The sequence below is a fragment of the Bufo gargarizans genome, chromosome 6, assembly GCF_014858855.1.
Source record: "Bufo gargarizans isolate SCDJY-AF-19 chromosome 6, ASM1485885v1, whole genome shotgun sequence".
NCBI lineage: Eukaryota > Metazoa > Chordata > Amphibia > Anura > Bufonidae > Bufo > Bufo gargarizans.
Genome location: NC_058085.1, coordinates 367,355,394 through 367,371,455, shown reverse-complemented (window position 1 = coordinate 367,371,455; position 16,062 = coordinate 367,355,394). Strand labels below are relative to the sequence as shown.

The 16,062-nt window shown below is 46.8% G+C and overlaps 1 long non-coding RNA gene across 1 annotated transcript; it reads right to left on the bottom strand.

The window, feature by feature from the left end:
• Positions 1-11: 11 nt before the first annotated feature.
• Positions 12-12,051, bottom strand: LOC122941783. Its single transcript, XR_006390521.1, has 2 exons — positions 11,784-12,051; positions 12-905 (listed from the first exon to the last, which is right to left on the bottom strand). It is a non-coding gene; the product is annotated as an uncharacterized LOC122941783 (long non-coding RNA).
• Between the last annotated feature and the right edge of the window lie 4,011 nt (positions 12,052-16,062).

Below are 16,062 nucleotides of genomic sequence, written 5' to 3'. Positions count from 1 at the left end.
CATTTTTTTTGTTTTACTTTGCCGGTTAATCTAGAGAGCAGTGATTGGCTAAGGTGGTGGCATGGATGTACAGACGATCACTCTTATAAGGAATTATACCGGTGAGAGCCACCAGGTCATAGGTACTGTAGTAGCGAGGGAACACATTTTTAATTTCTTAAACTCCCAGACAATCCCTTTAAGACTAACCTTTTTATATATTTTTTTTGCCGTCAGTTTGTCGGGATGAGCACTTACAGACAGATATTTCCCACAATACGAAAAGATATTCCCATGGGAATTTGTTAGTTTTTCGTGAGCTACTGTGCCTTGAGCGTTGCCTTCAAATCGGTGAGAAATGGAAATGTAAAGTTTTTACATAAATCAACATCACCCCGAGCAAGTAGTCGTGTAAGTGGCACTCACATTACTGCAGCAGTTCCAAAGTTCAGTACCCTTTTTATTAGTTAAGAAACTAATGTACACTGGTCAAATGGAAAGAAACAAAGCCTCCCCTTGGTGATATGGGGGAGTGTATGGAGTCTGGTGTGGGGGCACCTCAAATTGTTTCTAAGCATACAGTAGTGTAATACATAGCTTTTGTACATATTACTATGAATTGTACCCACAAATACAAAATGGTTTGTAATATCTGTTTAAGCCGATCAGCTCTAACATTTTTTTTATTTTTTATTGAAACAAATCTTGTGTTTTAAATGCAATGTCCCTATGAATAAATGAGTTAAAAAGATCAAAAGTTGTCGTTTTTATTATATATGCGTTCCACGTGCCAGTACGGCAAAAGAATCAGTCGTGTGAATTTGCCGCTTGGAGGAGGATGAGACTGGTGGAAGAGACCTTGTTGATGTGCAGTAGGCTGGAGACTTGACTTTCAAGTTAAAAATGCAGAAATCCGGAAGGCCTTTCTATATATAAAAAGTGAAACAATAGAAAAGTGAAGTAAACAGGTTATGTCAGCAGGGATTGTAGATGACTCTAACTTAATGTGGCCATACGCCTCAGATTCCCATTTCCTGACTTGTCGGTCATACGGTTGTAGGTTTTTAAAATTACAAATAGATCGATTTCTGCTGGGATCTATGGAAACCTACATTTGTCTTTTGGAATGAACAACTTTCCAACCACAGCCCCAAACAAAGTCAACCTAAAGTGACAGATCAACATCTCCGCATGTTGCCTTTGGTTGATATCTGTCACCCTCTGTTTGCATTACAAGAAGTGATGGTGATCAGGAAATGGTCTAGCATTTGGACGGCTTTTAGATACAGTATTTTATTTTGCATTGGTGGACTTCTCAAGTTAGAAATTGGCTAAACCTGCCTTTTTGGCCTCCAAAATCTCTAGCGTTTGGGCAGCTTTTAGATAAAGCATTTTTCTGAGTTCACCTATTTGGACTGCTCAGGTTGGAAATGGAAATATCTGAAAAAGATGCCTATAGACTATTCAGAGTCAAGGCAAAGATTCAAACAAAGCCATGGAAGTGGATCTAGAAGAGAAGGCGTTGAAGTCTTTAAATGTTGGTGCTGCTGAAGGCTTCAGAAAGAAATGCATTGCTTTAGAAAAGGAAATGTTAGACCAGAGGACCCCTTCTGTACCTGCCCTGATGTACCCTATTACCTGAACTATTGAGCAATGACTCAGATCATTGAGAAAAAAAAATGCAATTAGTTGTGGAAGACTCTTAAGGACATAACCAGATGGATTGGAACGGTGCACCACTCTAAAGCTGAACGTTCTGGAGTTCCGATTCCTGTCGCTGGAAGACGATATTTTTAAAATGTTCAGTCTACACAATTCAAGGGTCTGTCTTTTTATATTTTTACAGCCCTGCTTTCTCTAAATTCCAAAACGGACATCCAGCTGGCTGAAGGAGGGTAATGGAAAAATTCTTCTCTTTCGGAAACATTTGTCTGAAAATGTATTTGTGGATGGTGCTTAACTTTATTTTTTATTATATATTTAACCTTTTGTATCTGCCCCATTTCCCCTCAATCTGCCTCATATTTTCTCCTTGCTGGGTATGAAAAAATAATGGCTCAGCGCTCCAAATTACAGGTGACCTGATTGATCTTCATATACAAGCAAACTGAAAAAAATATGGCATGGTGTTTGCTAATATTATATTGACCTTTCCACAAAAATTTTACTGTGGCACAGAGATGGTAGCATGCACCTTTTTGTCAAACTAAGCAATCCATACGGATGAACACATCAGTGCTGAAGAAAAATAATACACACTTAGGGGTGGAGATGTAATTACATAGTTAATACAGTTGGGAAAAAAGACAAGTCCATAAAGTCTGAACAAAACGTGAAAGTAGCCTTACAGTAAAGAAGCGTTGACGCTGCTGGAGATTGAACTTTTTCTTCTCCAGTCGGAGGCAGTGCCCCCTTGTCTTTTTAAGGGCATTTTACATGGAACAGTTCACTGTAATTATATATTTGTATAGATTCATGTCCTCGGACCGGCTCTTCAGACTAAAGAAATGTTTTTTGTTTTTTTTTTAAATCTTTCTAAGACCCTCCATGACCCTTGTCAGTTTAGTTGCTCTCCTTTTGTACTCTCTCCAGCTCCAGGGCATCCTTTCTATGGACTGGTGCCCAGAACTGAACTGCATATTCCAGATGGGGCCGCAGCAACACTCTGTAAAGTGATATTACATCCCTGTCCTGCAAAAAATATCCTGGTAGTCTTATAAGCAGCTGATTGACATTGTATGCTGTTATTAATCTACAAGGACACCTAAATCCTTCTCTAAAAGTGATTCCCCCCCCCCCACATGTTACAGCCCCTAAGACATATGATACACAGAGATTACTACCAAGATGCAGAACTTTACATTTATCCACATTGAACTTCATTTGCCAAGGTGATGCCCAATCGCTGTGTTCAAGTCAGCTCATAGTTTATGGTCATCTTCCATAAACTGTACAGTACTACACACCTGTGTCATCTGCAAAAATAGAAATGATATCACAAAAAAGGACCCAGCACTGAACCTTGGGGGTACACCACTTATGTAATGCATACAGGAGCTAGGTCATGCCCAACAGGGGCAGCAGATAAGATTCAGAGTGGAGCACCTTTTCTCTGCTTACCTTGCCGCTCCTCTTCTGTGTGAGCTTAGGAGATGATCTAAAGCCTCATTCAGACAGTAAGGCAATGTGGTTGCATTTTAACCAACGTGTCACAGCTGTAACTCCAAGCCAGACTGAGGGCCAAGTGATCCAAACCTACTGCATTATTTATCCTTTATAGTATTAGTTTGTCATTAAACCTATCCTCAGTCCAGGATTTGTGGCTGTGCTGTGGACACCATCAAACTCTAAGGCGAGTCATAACCTTTAAAAATGCACTTAAAAGGGTTGTCCCACCAAAAAAATTATACAGTTTTCAAACAAGCACCTGGATCTGAATACCTTTTTCTAATTGCATATAATTAAAAATTTTGCATAGCCACGGAGTTACTCAATAAAATGTATCTGTATAGCGCCACCTGCCCTTTTTCCTTATTTCCTTGTCCCACTCGCGGAGAAGGCCACACACGCTCAGTTTCATCCTTCAACTGCTTCCCGAACTGTGATAGGTAGAGAGCTGACACACCCCCTGAGCTGCAGCAGAAAAGACACGCCCCTTGAGCTGTCGGTTTGAAATAAATCTAGCCGAGCAATGAATGAGGAGATCTCAGGATCCATGTGAGGTGCAGGGCTGGTTCTAGCTTCGTTAGAAGAGATTGTCATGTACCATATGATGTCTGATTTTCATTTCTTACATTAGTCTTGGGATAACCCCTTTAAAAAGGAAGTGTAGCCTGGTCCCAGCTTCCTCCAATAACCTTAAGGCTGTATAACACTGGCCAATTGTCAGCCAGATCATATGCAACTAGCGTTCGTAGGAGCGCTTGTTTGCAAAATTCTGGCAGTGTAATGCTGCTGCTGCTTACCCCCTGTTTATCAAGCAGTCCAGCTTTTTAAGCTGGTGTAATCCTCATTTGCCAGAGGCAGATTGCACTTTCTGATGACTATCTGCTGCTGGCAAACAAGTAGTTAGTATGGGGACTAGTGATGGCATTAGCGATCGCTCCTTCCCATGCTTTGGAGGAGATTGCTGCATGTAATAGCAGCAGTCTCCTCCACTAGCGAGCAGGCTATTGCCAGACGAGCGAGTATTCTGTGCGTGTGCAATGCGTGATGTGAATGCATTGCACCCGCATGGAATCTGGACCCTTTAATTTCAATGGGGGGGGGGGGTGTGTATTTGTGCGTTGCGTGAAAATCGCAGCATGTTCTGTATTACTGCGATTTTTCATGCAACGCTGGCCCCATAGAAGTAAATGGAGCTGCGTGAAAATCGCACCTACAAGCAAGTGCGGATGAGATGCGTTGTGTTTTTCATGGATAGTTGCTAAGAGATGTTTGTATACCTTCAGTTTTTTTAATCGCTTGCGTGCAAAATGCATTAAATCGCATTGCACCGTGCGATATGAACTAAAGAAAACGGAATGACTTTGCAAAATCGTGCATTTTTCACTGAACGCATTCGGATCTAATCCACACACGCTCGTCTGCAAGGGGCCTAAGTGTCTGCATAATGGTCTACAGAATCGGTTTGGATCCAAATCCATTCTACCCGAACCAAAGTTGCTCCAAATTGCCCTGGGCATATAACCCTTTCTAGTCTCCTTACTTCAAGATGCTGTTTTATTAGTGATGAGCGAATTTCATATTTTGAAATTCGGGTTGTGGTATAATCTGAATTGCGTTATGGATTCCATTACCACGGACCATAACGCAATTCCATGACTGAATGCCTTTAGAGGCGTTCCATTATTCATTCTGTCATAATAGAAGTCTTTGGTCTCCAGCCTCACGTAAACCAGACGGATCCGTTATGCAGGCCATAGACTTCTATTATGACAGAATGAATAAGGGAATGCCTCTAAACATTCTGGTATGGAATTGTGTTATGATCTGTGGTAACGGAATCCTTAACACAATTAAGATTATACCACAACCCGAACTTGAATTTCAAAATATGAAATTGTCATCCTACTGTTTTATTTATTTTATGAGTTTTATTTATTTCATGTTATGCTTTTTCATTCCAAAGCTTCCAAAAATTGTCCCTTATCGGGGGCAGATGGTGTTTAAACACAAATGGTGGTGAGGGGGGAAAAAAGAGTGGTTTGTTGGGTCAGGTGTTCAAAAATTATGCCTTTAAGGGGAGGGGAACAAAATGCCTACCCATAGGACATGGACAAGTGTTGTCGGAAGAAACAGTGGCTTGTTCGGACAGCCTCCAAAAGTTGTGTTAATATGTTCAATCACCCAAGTGATAATTGTCAGAAGAAAAGCTCATTATGAACAAGCCTAGAAAAATTCTCCCTTTTAATTGGGAGCAGCAGAGTGCATTGTGGAAGGGGAAAGGGTAGGGTAATTGTGGCAATAGTAGCATGTAGATCGGCTGTTTAGGGATAGTAGTAGTGGTGGCAGTAGCTTGTGAAGCAGTAAAAGGGGTTGTCCAGGAAAAGATATTTGACTTCTCCCCAGGATAGGCCATCGGAATCAGATCTGCAGGGATGCGACAGCTGGGACCCCGCCAATCAGCTGTTAGAGAGTCCTTGAGCGCCGCCAGCTCCTCTGCCTAAGCCAGTGACATCACCGTACATCAGTCACATGGCATAGTTGCAACTCAGCCCCATTCAAGTCAGTGGGGCTGAGCTGCAATACCAAGAACTGCCACTATACAATGTACAGCGCTGTGCTTGGTAAGCTGCCGGGAGCCTGCATCCACTCCCCAGAGCACAGTGGTGGGACTTGGATCCCCCGCTGATGTGATGATGACCCATCCTGAGGATGTCATCATTACCTTTTCCTGGATAACCCTTTTTATAGTGGTCGCAGAAGGGGATTTGCAGTGGTGGCAGCAGACAAATGGTGCATAGTGGCATGATGACAGGGGCTATAGGGTATGGGACATGATGGCAGGCAGACAGCAGTGGCCAATATAGGGCACCTCAGCTGGCGGAGTGTGAAAATCTGTCTGAATCCAGGCTTGGTTCTCCTTGATAAGTGATGTTTTAGGTGTCCCCATGCCCCCTGCCAAGCTGAAACAGTTCTCTAAGAGGATATTGGAGGCTGGGCAAGAAATAGAAGAGAGCGTACTGGGCCAGTTTGGGCCACTGTTCTGGTCGGCCTGCCCAGAAGGCCATGGGGTCAGGGAACAATATATGTGCCGGAGAAAGACCAGAGTCCAAGTAGGACTGAACTTGAACATTGAGGCAGTAGTTTCCATTTGCCTCAGCCTGGTGTGGCATCAGAAAAAAACTGCTCCATGTTGTTAAGGAGACTGAACTGGCTTCTGCTGCTTGTGACTGTAGGTGGTGGAAAGCGGCCACTCTTTCAGACACTGGCAGCAGGCGGCAGCACTGGCCAAAAACTGTGGCAAGCTGCATACTCAGTTTGCTTTAATAACGAGGGTCTAAAAGCATGGATATCCAGTAATCATTAGACTGCTGAATGTGAAGGATATGCCTCTTAGGGCTCATGCACACGACCGTGTGCAGGCCGGGCCTGTGCTGTGGACCGCAAACTGCAGTCCGCAATGCACGGGCACCAGCATGTGAATTGTGAACCTATTCACTTGAATGGGGTCCGCATCCGACGTCTGCACTTGTTTGCGGTGCGGCTGCATGTTCAGAAACTCCACGGATGCACTCAGTGGGGTTACGATCCGTGCTTCCGCACCACATATCCAGGGTTTGCGGACCAATTCAAGTGTGCATTTGACCAGGGAGGAGCTGTTGACTGCTCAGCATTGCACCTGGGTGGTAAACCTGCCCCGGCCGGAACCTCCGTGGATACCTGGGCAGGGACAACCCACCATGCCTCTTCCTCATCTGAGGGACTTTCCTCAATACTCTGAGCGTGAGAGCACCTCCTCCACGCACACCGGCTTATCAAAATTGCAATGTCTCAACATATTACGGTGCAAGTTTCGTGAAGGTCCCCCTGTCCTTAATGGCTCTACCTCATAGACTGGAATAGCGGGGTCTACCCTTCTCTTCACCGTGTATGGAACCGCCTCCCACTGTCCATCCAACTTCCCAGACGGCCATTTGGCTTTGACCATCACCTGATCACCCGGGGCATAACTATCTTTCTGCACTGGTCTTGGGTTAGGGTGTACCACCTGTCCCAGGCGCTCCTCCACAACCTTATGAACTGCTCTTATCTGGCGGCGGTGCTTCTGCACCCACGAGGTGGTACTTCTCAGTGGGTGCTCCATCAGGTTAGGCATGTGGAGATCTTCAATCTCCCGTCTGGCACTTCCAAACATGAGCATATGTGGAGAGTATCCGTTGGTACTGTGTATCCTGTTATAGGCCCACATCAATTCGGGTAGGTACGCGGGCCACTGAGCTTTTTGGCTGTCTTCCAGAGTCCGCAGTATCTAAAGCAAGGTGCAATTGAAGCGTTTCGCACTCCCCGTTACCTTGTGGGTGATATGGAGTGGTGCTGGAGCGTTTGATTCTATACAGCTGGAACAGTTCGTTCAGTCGATGCAGAAGAAGAAAGAAACGGATATCTCTCCTCCGATGAATGCTCTCACAGCATGGGCTAGAACCTAGGCAGCAGTGCAGGCACCCCGCACGCTGATCGGGTAAATCAGGTGTTGTGACTTCTCACAACATTTTCTGGTAAGAGTTCTTACTATTATTTTATGATACAACACCATACATGAGGCGCTGCCTCCTGTCTTTTCTTTTATCTTCACAGTTCGTTCAGTAACGTACACTGAAAGCATGCTCCCTGGTCAGAATGTATTCTCCGTAGGACACCCGAACACCTGTATAAAATGTTTACAGGCAGCTTCGGTGGCCGACTCTGTGGTTTGGTCTCTGATGGGCACGGACACCACATACTTGAAGTGATCTGTCATGACTAGACAGTACGAGTGTCCCGAGGTAGAGTATCCAATCTGTACATAATCGATCATCAGAAGTTCTAAGGGTGTGGATGGTCTGCACAGGAGACCGCTGTTCAGTACTCTTACTGAGCCCGCAGGATCGACACTTAAGACATGCCGCGGCCATGTCGGCCAGATCTGGACAGTATACCAGCCCTTGGAGCCACTTGAACGTTTTGTTGCTCCCGAAATGAGCTTCCTTTTCATGAGCTTCCCTGGCAGCCCCCGATCCCAACGACATGGGGATGACAATCTTTTGCTGGTACTGCAGCTCTGACTGTAGGTATATTGTCCTCCGGCACAAGAGACCCTGGGTAACTGTCAGCTTGTCCCTCTGCCTTAACAACTTTTGGCCCTCTGGGGTCAGACTGGCTCTACGGGATAGTACGGCCCCCAGACCATGTAGGCTTTCGTCACTGTACATCAGGAATGGGGTGTCGAACTGCAGCGTAAGCCAGAATCGGGGCACTTGTCAGCACCTCCTTTACCGCTTCAAAGGCATCTTGTTGCCGGGGTCCCCAGTCGATGGGACGTTTCTTCGGGCCCCCATCCGTGCCCCTCAGTAACTCTAACTGGCCCACCAGCTGAGGAAATTTGGGTATAAACCTCCTGTAGTAACTGGCCAGTCCCACTAACGCCCGCACCTCTCGTAGTGTATTTGTCCGGGGCCACTTCTGAATGGCCTCCACCTTGCTCTGTGCCGGTTTTACCCCCTCCTGGGTGACCACATGTCCTAAATACTCTATCTGCTGTCAGAACAGCTGGCACTTCTTGGGCTCGATCTTGAGCCCATGGTCTCGTAGCCATAACAGGACTTGTCGCAGCTTCTAGAGGTGATCTTCAAAGGAGTCACCAAACACTACTATGTTATCCAGGTATATCAATACTGACTCGAAGTTGAGATCCCCCAGACAGTGCTCTATCAACCGCTGAAATGTCTCCTGGAGCACTGGAGAGGCCGAATGGCATTCGGTTGAACTCGTAGAGTCCCATAGGTAGGATGAATGCCGTCTTGGCTTTGTTCTTCTTGGCCACCGGCATCTGCCAGCACCCACTAGCCAGGTCAAGAGTCGAGAAGAACTTCGCTTGGCTTAGGGCTGACAATGACTCCTCAATACGCGTAAAGGGGAAGGCATCCCGGACAGTCTGAGCATTCAGCTTCCAATAATCCACGCAGAACCGGAGACTCCCATTTTTTTTTCCGCACCAAGACTACCAGAGCAGCCCACGGACTTTGACTCTCCTGGATCACCCAGGTGTTTTCCAACATGCTGGCCACCATATCTTTCACCTCCTGGTACATCTTAGGTGGAATTTGCTGGTAATGTTCCCTGATCGGTGCAGCATCCCCAGGTCAGGGATTTCGTGTTTGGCTGCAGCAGCACACCCAAATTCCTCATCATGTCTCGAGAAGGCCTCCTGAAATTCCCAAAGGGTGTCTTCCAGCAGCTTTTGTTACCCCTGTGTCAGGGTTCTGCAGTCCACCCCCATCCGGGCCATGATCACTCGACCATTCCACTCCGCTGTCAGGGTTTCCCTTCGATCTCCACGGCATAGGTCAGGGCTGATCTCCTATCAGGCTGTAGCGTGAAGTCCCTTTGTCAAATGATACCCCCTTCGGACACATAACCTGTGGCTAGCAAGGTGTTTCCAGGTAAGGTTAACTCGCAGTACTCCACATTGCGGCAGCGTACAGGCACACATCCATCCTTCACAATGGCGAGGGCCAGGGCTACCAGCGGATGAGCCTGTGTTTCTTCCTGATAAGCGGGCTCGATCCAGTCTATTCAGTCATCGTCCCACTCCCACCGGCAGCATCAATATTCGCTCTTGTCTAGAGATCTTCACCGGGGCCTCCGTGGCACCCTCACATTTCCAATGGGCCGACCGGACATGTTACTCTTTTGCAGGCTACAGCTCCTCACCATCTGTTGTAAAACTTTCTGGGTAGGCCGGTGTGTGGTGGCCCATTGCCAATACTTCGGCCCTTCTTTGGCATAGAGTTGATGGTCTAGGTCTCTCAGTACATTCATGGCCAAGGTCAAGTCCATTCCTTTCCGGGACGAATGGTCCACCAGCACGACCCCCTTCTTGGATATGTCTTGCCCAAACAGTCGGACCCGCATCCAGACTATCCCTTGGACATCCATCTCTCTGTTATCGGCAGCCGTCAGCCTGATGACGCTCCCGTCTTCGGGCTCCATCATATGCTGGAAGTGCCTCTCGAAGACCTCCAGAGGCATAAGGGTGCACTCCGACCCTGTATCGACTAGGCAGCAGACCTTCTGGCCTTCCAACTCTGCTTCTATAACGGGGCTGCTGGCATACAGATCATGTTCTTCACGCAGAGGGATTAACTTCTGGTGCACCGCCGCAGGACGCCCATCTACTGCAGAGGTCGGAAGTTTAACGTCAGCTTAGCTGCTACCTGTTCTGGGCACTCTTTGGCCATATGGTCGTACTTTCGGCAAGTCCAACAGAGAGGTCCTATTCTGAACGGCCCCCTCACCTTAGTTGTTCTGGTTGAAGTGGCACGAGGTGCGGGGATCAGTTTCCTGATGCCGATGCGGCTCGGTCTTCATCTGGGACACTTCCAGCCGAAGCTCTTTCAATTCCGCCCGCAGGGCCTGGACCACATCCTTTAAGGTCTCATATTCTTCAGACCCCGGCTGTTCCCTTGTAGCATGCCGTGCTAATCACTACCCTCGCCTCTGTAGGTATGGGCTCTTCCTCTCTCTCCACTGCGGCTAAGTAAGCGCTGTAGAATGTTTTGTCGGCCATTCATCTCTTGTAATTTGTCTTGTAAGAATTTATTTGAGAGCTCCACTATGAACTGATCTCGTAGTAGCCGGTTCACCTCCCAGAAGGCGCCCATGGCCTCGGGGTCCTGTCGTTGTATCTCATTCAGCGTCTCCTGTAGAGCATTGGAATATTGCATCACGGTCTCACCCTCTCGCTGGGGTCGGTTAAAGAAGTTACTCTGTAACTGTACCACTTTGGCACGCCCCCCTTGGGCTCTCTCTAGCAGGGAGAATATCTTCTCTAGGGTATCTCTCTCTGAGTCGGGCCTTATCACTGTCCGTCTGATGTTACCCCCTAGGGCTCCCAACGCAACCTCTGCCGCAGTTCAGGGGTCAAGTTACACATTTTAACTGGACTTCACACCCTTTCAATTCAGTCCTGCAATGTCATGTTGCTACTGTCATACTTTGGCAGATGACTCAGCAGTTCCCCCAGGGGGATGTATCCTACTGGGGTGGCCATGTTGTTGGGGGCAAGCTAGTCTTGCGCCTGTGCACCCTGGGCTGGGTCCTCATCTGGCACTGGGGGACAGTCTCCCGCTGCATTCCTGTCCATAATGGTCGCTGTATCCTGCCGACTACACCAAGATGTAGGCTGTGTACCAGGGTGGGCTCCCCAGGATACAGCGAAGTCACAGACCAGAAAAGAGATACAGACATCAGCTTTTTATGCAAGAACAGAAACTTAACAGTAGTAATAACACAACAATATAAAGACACCCAGAACATCTCGTATTCCAGACTCCCTCCCCCAGTCAGTGTCCCTCTCCGCTGGACAGGTCTAGACCGGTGGCACACACAACAGAGCCTACAAGTCGTGCTGTGCCACAAAAGGGGACAAACCTAGCCGGTGGCGGACACAGCAGAGCCTGCAAGTCGTTACCGCTCCGCAGAACAATTCCGTGCAGTCTAGCAAAAATAGAACCCTATCTATCTAACTACTTGCAGGCCTAAACTTTGTTTCTGGTACTGGAGTCACTGATGCAACATAAAGCATAAACGGGTTCACTGACCTGAGTCCCTTCTGTATTAGAGGGTGGCTTTGACCGGGATAGCCACAAGTCCCTTTACACAAATGCGGCCTTGTCGAGGTAGATGATTGTTTCACTACACAGCTCACAGCAGCCTTCCTAGAAGCAATCCTTTCTCCAACAAGCAGGATCAAATAGAAAGCAGCGATCAGTCTCTCCTTTCCGCGACTACGATCACTTTCAGACTTCCTGCAGCCAGGATGTAACCAGATGGCCTCCTTCACACACAATCCTCTCAAGATGTCAGCACCTTCACTTCCTGGTTCTCCTCACAAAAAACTGCCTGCATGAGTCATCATCTATTTTACATATTCAAATCCCAGAGTGTACTGGTTGTAACTGCGAAACAGTGGCATCTAGTGGCAGAAATGCCAAATAACAATTATATACAAACTTTGAACAAAGAGAGCTGGCTCATAATCTCACACCTGCATCACTCATCAGAGCTCCGATGAGAGCAGTGGCTTCTTGAAACAGCTGATCGGCAGCGGGGCTGGGACGTGGATCCCTGACAATGTGATAATGAACCTTTTAATATGGGTAGACATGGTAAGAAGAAGCTATTTGAGATCAATGCAATATGGTTCCTTAAAGACCTTTTTAATGCCATTGATGAGGATTGACCTTACAAGTTCTTGGTTAGTGATGACAAGAGGGCGCCCTGGACTGTGATCTTGGGTTCCTGTTGCTCTTCTGAATGTTGCTGACCCAATCTTAGTCACTGAAGTACACACAGTGAATCTAAACTTAAATCCATATTCTCCAGCCTGCGGAAAGTTGTATTGCTGGGAGTTGTAGTTTCACCATAGCCATAAAACTGCCATCCTAAATAGACATACAGCTTTCAAGATCACAATGTAGTTACCAAACCGAAATGAGCAAATCTGTCTCGTAAGTTGCTGTTTTCAGCAAACTGGTCAGGAAAATACATTCCGCATCAGTATGTACATCGCTTCCTGCCTCATGAGCAACGACAGAGCAGGCTTGCCAGAGACAGTCTATACGGTTTTATAAAATAATCTGTTGTAGGAACATTTCACTAGAATTGGATTCCACATAAAACCCATCACTGTTGGAATACTCAGTCCATAAGACGTCCCTAGGAGATCTATAATTGAAATAGCCAAACATTATTTTTTACCTTGTTTCCCCTACCTGCAAGCTAGTAGTTATCTCTGGCAATTATTACCTACTCTCCCGCCTCAAGAATGGAGCCCAGCATTGCAGGCATCTCTTAAGCATACCCTGACCCTCAGGGGCGATTACATATTCTTACATACCCCTCAAGACTACGCTACTAGAGAGATGGCCATGTCTAAATGGCTTAAGGATATTCGGCAGCTAACGATGTCTACTTTATAGAAGGCCTTAGAATGCAGTCTTCACAACCTAGCCTCGGGCCGCTACAGGGATATCCCTGACAATGCAGATTTATCACCAGGCATATATCGCTCCAGTACGAAGCCATCGCATGGGCATATTTGATCATGACCACTCGATGCAGAGCTACAGGGGCAGACGTGCCCGGTGATACAGTCTTTCTGATGCAGAACACATACATTTTCTACTACTCCTCTTACATCAGCAGCACCATTGGACTGTATATGGATTATATTTGTGTACATTGACTCTGTTGTTACAAGACGTTCCCCATGCAGCAGGAAATTACTATGTATTATAGCGGTTGCTGGAGTCAAGACCATCATCCCCACCTGGATAGATCCTGCAGCCCAGCCATTCAAGTGGTTTCTTGAACAACTAATTATAATGGAGATAGACTGGGTGGAGGCATCTTCTAAGAAAGAAAGACAAGTGAAGAAGTTTTTTTTGCTTTATTGATCTTTACCAAGACATGTTAGACAGTCCATATACGATCGTTCCTAGCTCACATCATGGTTCCAGTTCCATCTATGTTAGGAGACCTGCCAGTGAGTGTGACGTAAGTTGATGAAGGATTCCACATGTTGCACATGTGTTCTGAACACTCTGCAAACTGCAGAGTTTAAAGGCCCAATTACACCTGCAGATGTAGCAGGCGATTATCGGGAATGAAGCGTTCCTTCCCAGCAATCGCCTGCTCGCTAGCAGAAGAGACCGCTACTATTACCTGCAGCGATCTCCTCCTCAGTATGGGGAGCAGTGATTGGTAATGCCATTGCTCACCCCAATTCTGAATCAATGTTTGCCGGCAGCAGATCGCTGATTACACGGCACAATCTGCTGCCGACAAACGATTATTTTTAAACATGTTGAAAGACTCCAATTACCCGATGAATGAGCGTCATCAGGTAATCGGCGGCAGTTTTACACTGCCAGATCATCGGTAACGAGCATTACTACGTACGCTTGTTAGCGATGATCTTAGCGATAATCTTCCAGTGTTAATAGGGTCTTTAGGTTACAGTTGACTTGTTGACTTTGCAGTTCCTGTTGTTTCTTGCTTCTTAACCCCTTCCTTTCCTTCCATTCCCTTTTATTTATTTATTCTATTAAAAAGCCAACGATGGTCGGTGGGTTGACATTTTCTTCTTTGGCTGCTGCTGGAGCTACTCTCATTATTTACTATCTATTTACTACCATGTTTGTAATTCCTTTCTTGTCATCCTTGAATAAAAACATTTAAATGTAAAACCCATTCGCTGCCGCTGTTTTTCTAACTGAGGACTGACCTGCGCTCATGCATTGCACCAACCTTCGGCTGTGAGCAGAATAGATCTGTATGGTTCTTAACTTGAAAATGTAAGCAGGAATGTTCACAGATGCCAGAGATTTGGTGAGGAACTGGAAAACAGTATGTTAGAAAGTGAATGGTTAGTCCCCCAGAGGGTTTAGCATAGGGGGGCACAGGAACCTCATATATTTGTGGTATTGCCTTTCTTCCCCCCCTTTTTTCCCCGCTCTGTTAATTTTCAGAGATACCTGAATTGTGGCTGAGGTGCTGAGGTGCTGAGGTAACCAGTTGGTTCCAGTTTGGCTGTAAATGCTGGCTCAGGAAATCCATTTCTGATTGGTTGTGGCGGGATGCGTGTTCCCTTTATATAGCAGGTTCTTCAGAGGTTCGGGGCCAGTTTCAAGAAGAAGAGGAGCATCGCTGGACCTGTGCCATGGACATCCTGCTGCCAGCTGATCGAGAAGGTGGAGGCTGCCGGTGGAGAAGACTGGCTGTGGCGGTGCCCGGATTAGCCGCCAACATCAGTCAAGGAGCCGGAAGAAGGAACCAGCGGAGCACCGGATATGCGCCATGAAGAGTCGGCTTCCTGTCAGCAGAGGGAGGAGGAGGTGGCTGCGCTCCCCTGCAAAAGAGCCAAAAGAGCTAGGAGCGCTTATACTCCACCGCCTGAGGCAGGGCACCGGCGGAACAGAGCGGGCAGAACGGGATGCGAGGCAGCGCCATCTGTTGGAAGAAGACAACGGAGCAGGTCCTCCAGGAGCAGCAAGGTGGGGCCACAGAGCGCCCAGCCTGTCAGGAATGGAAGTGCTGGCCTCTACAGGGAGCAACGCCCGCGTGACAACGCAGAGGAGGCGGCGGACAGCTAGAATCCCGGCACAGGAGGGCAAGCGGTGGAAGAGTTAATGGGGCAGCCTGTTGAGAGGTTCCCACATTCTGTGGTTGAGCCATCTCCAGACCCCTATAGAAGAGCTATGCAGGAAACATCCTCTGCCTCTGTGTCCTCCTTGTCTGAGTCTGTGTTACTCTCTGGTTTGGTTAAGCTGCTGGCTGATGTGATTCATCCAGCGTCTGATGTCTGGATCCCTAATGGGAATAATTCTACTGTTAATAGTGCAGCGGTGGAGAAAAGCGTGCCCATTTTGGAAAAAGGTATTGGTGTAAATGAGATTTGTGTTAAGGAGGCGATGGTTTGTGAAATATCGCCAATCGGTTTCCATTTAAGCAATAAAAAATGTGATGAAGTGATGTCTTTCGTGCTGATGAGAAAGATGAGAAAGCTGAGGATGATAGGAGACGTTTTTTCTCCTAGGTCCTTTAATAACTGGATTCAAGCATTTAGTATTTATGCTGCGGTACTCGGTGAAAAACACCCAGAGTATTGCAGCGGTTTGTTTCAACACTTAGATATTATTCAGGAGGATTACCGCAATTTTAGCGGGATGGGTTGGTTCCAATATGACAAAATGTTTAGCCAAAAATTGGCGATACATCCGTCACTGAAATGGGGAGTGAAAGATATTAGATTGTGGGTTAATTTAATGTTACCACAAAAATCGTTGCCAGTGAAATCACCAAGTAACCCACAATTCC